Source organism: Lagopus muta, chromosome 13 (genome assembly GCF_023343835.1).
Source record: "Lagopus muta isolate bLagMut1 chromosome 13, bLagMut1 primary, whole genome shotgun sequence".
NCBI classification, from domain to species: Eukaryota; Metazoa; Chordata; class Aves; order Galliformes; family Phasianidae; genus Lagopus; species Lagopus muta.
In genome coordinates, this window is record NC_064445.1 from 3051238 (window position 1) to 3064041 (window position 12804).

Below are 12804 nucleotides of genomic sequence, written 5' to 3' on the forward strand. Positions count from 1 at the left end.
GAAAACAAAACCCAGCTTTGTAGTTTGGCCAAGAGAACCTCTTAGAATAGGTTTCTCTTTGCTGTGAGTCCAAATGCAAATCTGAACTCAGTGATGTGTCTTGTGGAGGAGTGGGCTGCCCCAGCACTGCTGCTGATAGGAAGCTCTGCCTCCAGAGCAGGATGGAAAAGGGCAAAGCCTGTCTTGCTGCTGCAGGAGGGAGTGAAACCCATGGGGATGGGCACGACAGCTTCATTTGTACAGATGGCAAGGAGAAGTCTTTTTGTAGAAGTTTCCTGATGCGTGACTTGAAGCTGCTACATCATGTTGCCTTTGAACAGTTCATCCTTATTTCTGCTGTCCAGCAAGCAAAGCTTAGCAGATTTAAATTTGCACCAAATTGGATAAAATCAAGATGTACTGTAAGTCTCTTAAGTGTTAAGAGCTGACAAATGTGCAGATCTTTGATACTGTGCAAGAGGCATCTGGACCCAGAGATTCAAGCTTTCTGGACTGTAGAGTGCAAACCAATGCATCCATTTATTTCCATGCCAAATAAAAAAAATCACCTTTCCTTACTTTCTGTCATGGTGTTTTGTGAAATTGGTTGATTTGGAGGTTTATTCATCCCTGTTTGCAGGATGAGCAGGGAGCACCTTCAGATCTCTCCCTTTGCACAGAAGGTGAATTCTTTGAGCTCATGCTGTTTGCTGCCTTGCAGTGAAGTTTTCTGGCCATCTTCCCTCACTGAAGTCTCCTGCTCAGTGGTGAGAACAGGAGCTTCACCCAGCACAGGGCATCCTGCCGATGAGGTCTAGGTTGATTCTCTTGCTAACTGCATTAGGGAGAAAGTCTCTCCAGGTCTGGAAGGAAGCATGGAGGCAGGCTTAGCTGCACCCAGTCATGCTCACCTCAAGACCACTTCAGTTGGCCAACCCTATGGTACAAGACAACCAATTCATCCTGCAGAGCTGTCTGGCAGGTCCCAAAATCTTCGCTACAAAGATGTAACGATGGTGAAACAGAGATGGTGTCAGCAAACGGTGGTGAAACAGAGATGGAGTCAGCAAACCCTTTCACTAACTTCTATATTTCATTTTTTAAGAGTTAAATGTTGTTTGAAAAGAAGGTTCACCTTTTTACTGCTTTTACACACTGGGTTTCTTCAGAATGAGGCGCTGACGGATAGGAAGGGACTCTGCCTTTAGTGCTGGTCCATTAGGTCTGCTGTTTGCTCACTATTTATTAATCTCTCACTCCATAAGACTTTGCTTTAATTTAACAAACAATTTCATCTGTCTGAAAGAGAAAAAAATAAAAAGAAAGAAAAAAAAAAGATCATTTATTTTCCAAAGACCCATTTGCCAAGTCAGGGATGTATTGCCATTCTTTTAAGGCACAGCACTGGTGAAGAAAGTCATTGTGCTCTCTGGAGAATACACTTCATTCATTTCACAGTGGGTGGTTCTTGATTTTTCAAGTTGAGTTTCTTAATAAAAGATGCCTGTTGCTGGAAATAATAAGCTGGAGAATACTTCCATGCTGTAATTTAGCAAATAATCTTAGCACAGTAGTTAATAACCCAACCATTTTTGAGGCTGCACTTTTGAGATTCTGCATTTCAGTTTTGAGGTTATGAGAGAGAGCAATCTCTCATCAATTCATAAAAGGCAAATCTAAAAGAGGTGTTCTTGACTTGGAGCAGGTTGCCCAGTGAGATTGTGGGTTCCACTCAAGGCCAGGAAGCACTCAAGGCCAGGCTGAATGAATGGGGCTGTGAGCAACCTGGGCTAGGGGGAGGTGTCCCTGCTACAGTAGGGGTTGGAACTACATGATCCTAAAGGTCCCTTCCAACCCAAGCCATTCTATGATACTATGACTTGGCCAAAGCATCTTTTTGTTGCCAACCTTAAAGTCTTTCCAGTGTCGTATTACTTCTTGCTTTTTGTTGTCACTGAAAATATGAATAAAGCAATGTAGAATATGTTCCTAATAAGGAAGGGAAAAAAAGGAATTAAGAATGGGCAGCACAGGATTCCAGGCCAGCTCCAAAAGTAAAGTTGAGGAGTGAAAAAAAAAAGTCAATAGAAACAGCTGGAGGTGAATTTTCAGCTTGTTCATAGCTTTGGCAAGGAATGAGCTTAGAAAGGTGAACTTACCTAGAGTTAATGCAGGTGAGAGCTTGTGTCCCAGTCAATTTATTTCTAGTCTTCCATAAGAAAAAAATCCATATGCCCATTGTTTTGGTAGCCAGCACCTCTGTTTGTGTTGTGCTCAGGCTTGTAGTGAGATGTTTGTGCTGCCTTTATTAAAGTAGATTTTCCAAAGAGAGGCACACACGTAGCTGACAGCTGGTCTGGGTAGGATTTATGTCTTCTTGGATCTAGGACATTCTCTCAGATTGGTAAACAACGACACTTTCCCTGTGCTTCACTGAACACATCTGGATGTGGAGTTATTAAGCAAATGTCCTTTGATTCACAGTAGGGAATGGTAAGGAGCTCTCTGTGGATTTACTGAATGGCATGCTATGTAAGAAGGCTAATAATTTATCAACATACAGTATGCATTTACTGCACATCTTCAACTAAATTAGTCCCAGATCTGAAATAAAATATGAAGAGCAAACAGATGAGAATGAAAGCTATTTTAGTATGAGGCTCCTGGTCCCAGTGGCACAAATACGGGAGGTGGGAAGAACCATTCAAGGCTGCTCCCATCCACCCAGGGGTGCTTCACTGACCCAGAGAGACCAAGAGGTGCCTAATTGACTCTGCTTTTCTAGCAGATGGCTAATTGGTGGGTTATTCGTGAATGCCATTCTCATGGTTGGATGGATCCCCACTGAAATCTGTCTGATGGGTATGGCTGGAAGCAGTGCTGAGCTGTGGTCTATTTGCAGAGGGGCTGTGGTGGGTAGAGCAGAAAAGCATGTGGCTCCTGGGGATGGCTGGGTAGACACACTGGGGGGTGGGTTCTCAACCTTTGCCATGGCAGGATCTCATTTTTTTCTTATTGTTTTTGTTTTTCTACCTTCAGCATGAAGGCACTTGAAAGGGTTGCTGTGAAATCCTGCAGTTCTCATTAATTGCATTAAGCGAGGAAAGACTAAGGAGCCTTTCCAAAGGAAGCAGAAATGCATATGTATACCCATATTTGGGTCTCCAGCAAGCTGGCCTGTGCAGAGTTGTCTTCCCCAGTAGCAGCAAAAGGCTCTATCAGAACTGCACTGGTTTCTTTGCCATGCTGGACTTGGTGACATTGCCAACTGATTTCTACAATTCATATAATTCATTTATATGAGTCAAGAGATTTGTATAAATAATATATGAATAGTATATCAAGAGATACATAAATAAGCAAATATTCTCATAGAAATAAGCAAAATCTGGGGAAGTGAAGAGATGTAGAGCATCCCCACACAAGCACTGGATGGGAAGGTTTTATCCCACCCTGAAAATGACAGTGAGATGCAGGGATGTTGCCTCTGTTCAGCGCTGCTCATCTGAACACCTGAAACCACATTCCCAGGAGTGAATGAATGGCTTTTATGTGCTTTACCTCTTCCCAGAATCTTCTGATGTTTCTCATAGTTGTTCCAGATGGTAACTTCCTCAAAACCACAAATTATCAGCGCAAATTAAGATGGCTTAAGCTCTGAATGTCAAATGTAGCTCTTATTTTTTGGCTGAAAGGTAGATTTCACATCAGAGGAAATTGTCTGGCACCCAGACAGACAAATGTCTTTTCTGCAAAAGGACTAGATCCAGTGAAATAATATTCATCTCCTTCAGTTGTCATGCAGCTGGGTTAAGCCTTGCCTCATTATGTTGCCATTAGCTGCATTAATATCTTCTGACAAAAGTACATTAAAACTGCAGATTGATCTTGGGGCACTGTGGAGTCCATGCTGGCTTTCTGGAGTGCCTGGAAATGTTTTGTGTTTTGAAGTGAAAGAAGATAAAAAGCAGGAGAGTCTATTAGAGAGATATCCTGCGTGGTGCTGTGTCATTTGGAGCATCGCATTTTCAGAGGGGTTTGACATGGAGCACGGTGTGATGGAAGGAGTCCAGAACCCAAACAAGTCAGGATCCAGAAATAATACACCTACTTTTAATGGAAGCCCTTTGATTTGTAAAAAGTCCAATGTCCAGAAGCAAGGAATGTGGGTATTGTTAATTCCAGCAGTTATCTGTTCTGCTGCATCCATCTGACAATAAGACTGAAAATCTTTCTGTGGCAACAACCGTGTGTAATAGCAATGTTCCCATACCATAGGTATTTATATTGGGATGTCATAACTGTCTGCATTTCAGCAAACAAACCATCAGCTTTTCCCAGGACAGGGCAACCTAGGTGCAGCATGTGGGGAAGCTCATCCTGCAGACAGCTCAGCTCTGCCCGTAGTTATGGAGATAACTCAAAAAAGCTGAAGTCACACACAAGAAAGAAAAAAAGCTGTACGTATTATTTTTAAATGTGTTGATTTGAAGGGCTGGGAAAAAAAAAAAACAACAAACCCTGTTCACATTTTTATACACTTTTCAGATAGAGATTAAACTGATTGCCACTGTGGGGGGATTTTGGACAGGCTCCTTGATTTCTTGACACTGAGATGCTTTGTTCTCGGCTCTGCGGCACAGCTCTGTACAAACAGCAGCGACTGAACTTTAAGAGTACTTACGAGTGGATTTTAGCTCTCTTGACTTAGCCAAGGGAAGCCAGCAAGAACTCAGCCTGCATTTTAATGACTGCAGCTTGAAAAGAGTGCAGCGGCGTTCAGGAAGTCTCATAGGAGCTGCCTGGTGAATGATAGGGCACCGTGGGGAGACTGTGACTTCTTGCTCACCACCACACCAAGAGCAGCTCCCCCAGCTTGTGCTATGGACACCAGGTGTACCCTCTCTTCCTCTCTGCTTTCACCCATAATCTGGAATGCGCTTTGTTAGGAGATGTAATTGAATGGGTTGGATATTAGGAACGTTTTCTACTCTGAAAGAGGTGAGGCACCAGCACAGGCTGTCCAGGGAGTGGTGGGGTCACCATCCCTAGAAGTGCTCCAGATGCATGGGGATGTGGCGCTGAGGGACGTGGCTATGGGCATGGTGGGTTGGAATTGGACTTGTGGATCTTAGAGATCTTTTCAGCCTTCATGATTCTAGAGACCCAGCCTCTCCTCTCTGTGGCAGTAACCTTTAAATTGTGAGTTCTCATTGCAAAAGCTCCTCAGTTGGGTGGAGTTTCGCCCTGTGCTCTGCACCAGCTTAAAGTACTAGCTGAATTTCTTCCTATTCCTGCTGTGAATGTTAGGTCAGGTGCCTTCAGCATGCTGTTTACCTCGTCCCTGGGTGCTTCATTCACTCCTGTGAAAAATAAGTAAATCACTTCCACTCCTAACAAAAAAAATCTTTGTCTCTTTTTATCTCTTTAAAATGTACCTGACTGGCTGAGATTATGCCTGGAATATTTTTCACCTCTCTTTCTCCTGTCGAGCAAAATCAAAGCTCCTGAGCTCCACAAGGCTGCTGCTGATCTAAGTACAATCTCTGCTAATCACTGCAGCCTGCGGGTGATTGACTTCAGGCACTTCCAGAGGCCGTGGTCAAAGCTGACTGCAGGGCACAGGGCTTGTGGAGATGAGCTCCAGCTGGGTTTGGCCCTCCAGCTCAGAGAGATCAGCTGGAAAATACAAGCTGTAGCCAATGGACTCAGGGAAGAGCTGGAAGGATTCAATAGAAGTGAGTATGAGGCATAGAGAAAAAGGATGCTTGATGCTGCTGGGTAGGAGCTGAGGCAAGTAGGAGGGAACTGGAGGATACAAAGGTAAGTGAAAAACAGAGACCTGGTGCCTCTTTCATAATAGTGGTGTCTGTTCTCATAGTAGTGCAGATGCTGGGTGAAGAGTGTTGGGTGGCAGGGATGCTGCCTGGCTGGTGCTGCAGGGCAGGTTCCTTCAAAGGAGAATTAGCTCCTATCAGAACTGAATGTCAGCTTAATTATTCTAGTTACACTGGGATAATTTCAATTAGCTTTTCACATCTGATGTTATCTCCCCTGTTTTGCTCAGGCAGACTTTTGCCCTCATTTTTTGCTCTTACCCAGGAGTTGGACACGATTAAAAGTCTCACCTATTTTCCAGGTGCTCTGTGTTTCTGCTCGGTCTCGTTGATAATCAGATTGTTCAGGATATTGAAGCAACTTATTGGGAGCAGCTTCTTTTCGATTAAACCTCACCTACGGTGCAGAGGTTGGGCTCATTTCTTTGCCTCTCTTACTGCATCAGAATCAGACCTCAGTGTGTGCGTCCTCATGGATGATTGAAAACATTTCTATAATGTGTCCCTCACCCCCAAGGTAGTCGCTTAGCAACTGCTTCCCTGTCATGTCACACATGTGATGGAGCTAACATGCAGTCAATCTTTCTCATTTGCTACAGAAAAAAAGGTACTCTGAGGAAGAAGAGGGTTAAACAGAGAAAATGTGAGCTTTGATGGATGTGACTCTTTACCCTGGGGAATGGTGCATTTAAAAGCATCACCCCAAAATGTTTGCTGGGGTTCATGGATGCACTGTGCAGGTGATGGGAGAAGCAACCTGCTCTTGGATAGGTCACCATCCCAGAGGTGCCGCGCTGCCCTTCACTGTGCAAGGATGGGATGGCTCACTATCTATGCCTCTGTTTGTCCTATGGATACTAAGGTTCAAAGAAAAAAATATAGATTAGATTTTCCTGCCCAGACCGTCAACTTCTTTGAGGGGTCTGCATGGTGTTACACAGATGGCTTATGGCCTTGCTGGCCCACAGAAAGATACTGTATAGCAGCATCTGCTTTGATCTCTCAGCACAGAAGGGGCTCTGCCTGTGTCAGGCTGCAGACCTCTGCTTGCTCACAGCTATTTATCTAGTGTTTTTAGCTTAACCAATCTCCCAAGTGGTTGGAAATGTCAGAGAGATGAGATAGTGTGATCTGAAGGACTGTCTCTGTTCAATATCAAAGTAAACTTGTGGTTGTCTTGTAATAATTAAAACTAGTTCTGCTAATCAATATCTCTCAGTTTAGCTAACTCTTGCTCAAGTTCAGACTTTCTTTTTAATTAAACTTGCTTCAGTGACCTTTTATTCCTTTGCTTGCATCAGCAGCGCCATCCGTTTGCATATATTAATGCAATAGGAGGGATGCAAATAAGCCAGCTGCATGGGGAAATCTTGATTAAGCAATTTTACAGGGAGGAGGATGATTTGTCAGGAAGGCTCTTCATGCATTTTCAAGAGAAAGATGGACTCAACTGGGAGAAATGAGTCCAGCTCCTTCACTGGATCTGGGGAGGTGTTGGCAATGAGTGTCCCTACTCATGGTGCAGTAGAATACTGCAAGTTTCCTCTGCTCATCTTCTGAGGGGTCTTGCTTTGCGTGCTTTGCAGCTAGATGCTTCTTCATTATGGTTTCAGCAGGGATCCCCAGTTATTTTAAGTCTTGTAATGGCTATGGATAACTTAATATTTGGTATGGTTAAGTCCATGCATCTTCATCCCCAAAGGCATGGAGTGCTTTTAGTTCCATCCAGATGGTGATCTATCAGGCCATTTAAATGCTTCCATGGTAAGAGTAATATAGAGGATGTTTTCTCTGGCTCTGGGTTGCAGACTCTGTAGGTGCTTCCCACACTGAGAGCTCTGGGTATGACAGAGATATCCATTCAGTTATTTCATCTCCTCTGTAAACACAGGCTAATCTTTCTTAGATTCACAGCTGTAGTATTTTTAAAGGAAATAAGTCAAATTCATGGCAGACAACACAAAAATCCCAGTCCTGCATTACGATCCACTAGCGGACATGGGAGTTCAGAGAGCTTTGATATGGCAGTGGGGCTTTATGCAGGGCTCAGCCCACTGCTGGATCACTGTCCTGATCTGGCAGGTAAGTTCATCACCTTGTGATTCATGGGGAAAATAGATGAAGTTTTAAACAGGTAGGTGGACAGCTTTGCAGTTGTTCAAAATTACTGTTACATAGATGGCACATGGAGCATGCTCTATACATCCCCTGCCAATCTGCTCATCAGTTCCTGGGTATTAAAGGTCGCTGGGTATTCTGCAAAATTTATCAAAATCTTGCTTTGTGATGCCTTTCTGTCAGTCTGCTCCTCTATCATTGCAAACCCTCCTTGAGAGAGGCTGCCCAGGAGCTGGTTTAAAATTCCTCTGCACCATCTGTCTCCTTGTAGCATAGGGAAGTGGGAGCAGAGCGGTGTGACAGACTCTGTGCTGAGATGGCAGGGGCTGGCAGGTGGTGGGGCTCTATTTGGTGGGCACAGCCAGGCTCTCCAAAGCTATTTTTTTGTCCCATGCTGCAACCAAAAGAGTGAGACGCTTTTCTTTTTGAGAGTAGGAGGAAAGGCTGACTCAGTCCAGAATGGCCCAAAAGAAAGTGAGGCTTGCACCCAAAAATGAGCATCCCCCTAGGGAGGGCAGAACTCCTCATACCACAACCAAATGCTTTTGAGTTCTCAGAGCCCCTGCAATCTGCTGTAACAGCAAACAAAGGTGTGGGTGCCAGGGTGCAGGAGCTGCTGAGGTTACCTCGTGTATCAGGGACTGCAGCAGTGCTAAGGCTGTGCCCGTCTGGGATTGGCTGTGACAAGGTCACCCTATTGCTTGATGCAGAGCTGCATCGTCCTTCTAATGCAACAAAATATGAAATTCAGGGCTGTTCCCTTCTGCTTTCAGCTCACTGGGGGGGAAAAAAGTCCCAAAAGGTGGAAGCCATGTGGAGCAAAGGCAAACAAAACGTTGGCATGAAATGCTAAAGTGATTTTTCCAAGGGTTGAGGGCAGCAGCTCCTATACCCCAAGATAACAGTGCCCTGAATTGCGCTGACAGACACAGCGTGGGCACAGCTGAATGCAGTGCTGAGTTGGCTTGGTGGAAAGCTAAAGCGAGGAGAGATGAAGGCAGAAAGGAGCTGAGCCATGCTCCCCAGTGCTGTGAGTTCAGGCATCTCACTGCTCTGCTGCTCTCATAGGTATCAGCACACACAAGCTGGTGTTTGGGGGAGGAGGAAATGAGCTTTCAATTCAGATTCCTCTGTAACGGACAGTAGGGTAAAGAGAAATGTAATTCATTAGGGCAATATCTTTATCTCCTATGTCTGCCCAATTTCTGCTCATTTAGTGGTGTAGCAGCAGATACGGAGTGCCCTTGCACAGATCAGAGCAAATCACTGCTGAAGGGAGCAGACTGGGGACAGCAATCACTTGGCTGCTTGGAGGAGGGGATGGAACACAACACTTGCTCCACAGCATGTAGAAAGACAGGCAATGGCCCTGTGGAACCAACTGGGTGCTGACTGCTGAAAGGCAGTAATTGCTGGGATCATTTGCATGTAATGTCCTCCTTTCTAAGAATGTCAGCCAGGGTTGGCAAAGCCACCGATTAAATTTAACAAAATCACACATTTCTTACCTGGTTTTTCTTTTATTCTCTACCACCTCTTTCTGATATTAAAATTAAAGCAGAGTAGCATCATTGTTGAATAGGAAAGCTGTAATTAACTAGTCCATCATGATTTCTTTGATTCCTGAGATCATTACGGGTGAAGCCAAGTTGCATCTACTCCTATGATATGCTGCTACTGAACGTATAGATGCTTTTTGAACAACTTGCTCTGAGTGCTGAGTTGCCTGAATGTTTCTGCAGCCAGAGAACTTCTGAAAGCAGGGAGCTTCTATGCACGTGTATGTGAATACACATATTGCTCTCATCATGCACCTTGACATTTAATCACGGGGTTTTTGTTCTGGTTTGGTCTGTGGGTCCTGACTTCTTCTTTTCACTGTGGAATCACCACCAGAAGTTTGTTGGGTGCAATGTAATCTCTCCTAACTGTAGTCCCTTGTGTTACTACAGAGGTAAATGCCCTATAATGAGAAGAGATTCTTTGTGCTTCTGTCCAGCAAAGGCCATTTGGATTGATTCAATCATGCAAAACAAATTACAAAGAAAAAGAATCAACTCTCCAAAGCCCCTCTGCTCCCATGAGAAGTGAGAGCACTTGCTGACTTTGTGGTTAACTTCAAATGACAGTAGATTTGTTGTCTTCCTTTTAAACCATGTAGCTCTCATGTATGCAACTTTCAGCTGCTTGGATTTGAAACAACCCAAACAAAAAGAACTCCCAAGAGAATCAGTTTCTTCCTTTGGCTCAGAACTGTGTTTTACTGAACTGATCCATGAATTCTGCAAAAAGGAAAGCCCAAAGCCTGATAACAGGAGGGAGGAAATTGCTATTTGACCCTCTGCTTGCAGCCAGTTCAGTCCCAGTGTCTTGCTATCTGATGGGAACTGTTAAAAACCAACAACCAAACACAACCCCAGGTCTTTGCAGCCCTGGCTGAAGCTTTGAAGTTGCACTGTCTTCTGAGCACTGTTGCCAAATGCTAATACTTAAAGCTGCAGCTAATTTGTAAAACCTTTACAAGATGATTCTTAATCACAGCCATTGTGGAGTTTCAGCTGCCAGAAGGCCCTTCGTGCTGGGAGGTGAAATGCAGAGCTGCTTCATGGGTGCAGTCAGGGCTGCCCTTAGAAGGTCAGGGAGTGCCCCAGAGCAGTGTTGTGTCCCCTATAGGAATGCAGTGCTCTGTAGGATGCTCTGTGCTGTGTCGGTGTTGTTTGCCAGACCTGCAGTGCTTCTACCCCTTCCCAGCTGTTAATTAGCAGCCAACCAAGGCTTCATTTCCTTTAAGGCTGTGTATGCGAGAGGGGGAAGAGAGAGGACAGAACAGTGTAAAAATTGGGGCAAAAAGGAAAAAAGAAATGCACTAAATGAGCTCTCCAGGGCTGGTGGCTTCAGTGCTGCTGCCTCAGCCAAGCTCCTTGTGGGAGCAAACCTAGCAGCTGGTTTCTATTGCGAGTCCTTGGCAGTGTGTGTGGATGAGCCCTAACCCAGGTGCTCTGCCATGGGCTGGGTTTGCTAATGTTGGCCATCAGTGTTAACTAGGTCATAAAAATGTCCATGGGTTGGCTGTAATGAGGCTCCTAATGAGCTGCTATTTCAGTCCCATCTCCAGCAGCTTCCCAAAGGCTGCATTTATGAAAATGCTTCAGTGCTGGTATTTGTTCTGTCCTCGTGGTGGTGAGTGCTGTGAAATGGTTCATCAATTTTCTTGCAGAGGTTGTTGTGCTCAAACATCTCCTCCATGTTAGGATGATGAGATGGTGTGCATTATGGTTTAGGTTGCATGCAGATGATCTCATCGCTCTTCTTAGAGCTGGAAAATGGAAGAACAGCAACCACATGTGTTGTCACAGCTCTTTCCTTATAGCATTTGCTTTTGAGCATTCCCAGTTAAAAAAATAAATAAATAAATGAAAAAGGAACAAGCGAACAAAAAAAACCAAAACACCACAAACCCAAAATAAAACATTGAAGAGCATCAGTTTATTCATATAATGGAGACTTTGTGAACTGGCCCTTCCCTTAGGACTGCCCTTATGGGCAACTCCATTTTCTACACTGCCCACAGAGGGTTCCTCCCATGAACTGAAATAATTGAAGCCCTGACTCAAGCCCGGTGAGAACAGTGGGGGACTTTCCATTGACTGCCCAACATCTGCCTGCTCTGGGCTGCTCCAGGCGCTCTGGGGAGCTCTTGGTTTCCAGCTCATTGAAACCTTCTTGGCTTTGGGCAGTGCCCTGCTGTGCAGGACTGCTCTAAGAAGTTTTAATGAAGCATGAGCTTGATTTAAGTAGGGACCCTGTCCCTCAGCACTGGAGCAAGGAGAGGGAGCCTTGCTGGGGCTGCTATGCAGGCTGGTTGAAATGACCTTTAGGTGGAATGCAAAGTGCTACCAATCCTGTAGGGAGTTAAAGAATAATAGGGATAAGAAAAACCTTTAACTTTGACTCATCAAATTCAATGGCTTTTGTTCTTGTGGTTGTTCAGATTCGGATGTATAGTTTCCTCAGGGATAGCAAATTAAACTGTGGAGAAAAATCCATTCTTTGGAATGGCTCAAAAATATCTTTTTATAGGAGTGCAAGTTCTGCTATTATTTAATTCTATCTTTCTGTCCTCTGGAGCTAAATGACCAGCCAGATTATGTGCTGTGCTTCATTACTTGAGAACATTGCAGCAACAAGCTGGAATAATGAGTGTGGATCTTCATTCTGATAGTGGTTGAGGTTCTCAGAGCTTCCAGAGATTCTTCAGCTTTAGCAATGAGAGAAATTGAAATATACTGAAGAATTCAATATTTTCTAGGATAGTCATGGAAATTACAATAAAATCAGGTCAGGTGAAGGGCATAAAAAGATGCTCTGAAGATGGACTGTGCAATTCCCATAAAACTGTCTGAGAAGTTTCATCCTTGGCTGCCCCTTCTTGTTTCCAACTCATTCTATAAGCAGCTAGATTTGGGTTCCTGTATGGGATGGATGTCTTTTCACTGGCAGTGGAAAAGAAAATAACTGACATACCAAAATCAAAATGTAAAACACATTTGACAGAATGTAATCAACTTTGCAAGCCTTAAATTCCTTTTATAGGGAAGAGGGAGAGGTAGTACCAATCAAACCATGTCCATCTCTCTTAGCTTCTTGACGCTGGGTCTCAAGCACCCATGCAATGTGTAAGAATAAGAACAACATGCATCTGGAATGCACAAAGCTGCAGCCTTTGCCCTTATCTCTTGTGCTTTCTCTGAGCTAATGTATCAGTGTCATTTTTCCAAAAATACATTTTTTTAATCTTTGCAGAAACGACTTCAGGTGGATCTTTAAATGAATTTTTGTACCTTGTCATTTGTGACAGGTTTTGAAGAGT

The 12804-nt window shown here is 44.2% G+C and overlaps 1 long non-coding RNA gene across 3 annotated transcripts in view; it reads left to right on the forward strand.

Annotated features, from left to right (window-relative positions):
* The first annotated feature begins 5693 nt into the window (after window positions 1–5693).
* The window catches only part of LOC125699884 (uncharacterized), a 40462-nt gene continuing 33351 nt past the window's right edge, over window positions 5694–12804 (forward strand). For 2 of the 3 annotated variants that reach the window (XR_007379723.1, XR_007379724.1), the window contains exon 1: window positions 5694–5802. This is a non-coding gene — a long non-coding RNA (uncharacterized LOC125699884). The remainder of the gene's footprint in view (window positions 5803–12804) is intronic. The other variant, XR_007379725.1, reaches the window with a different exon arrangement.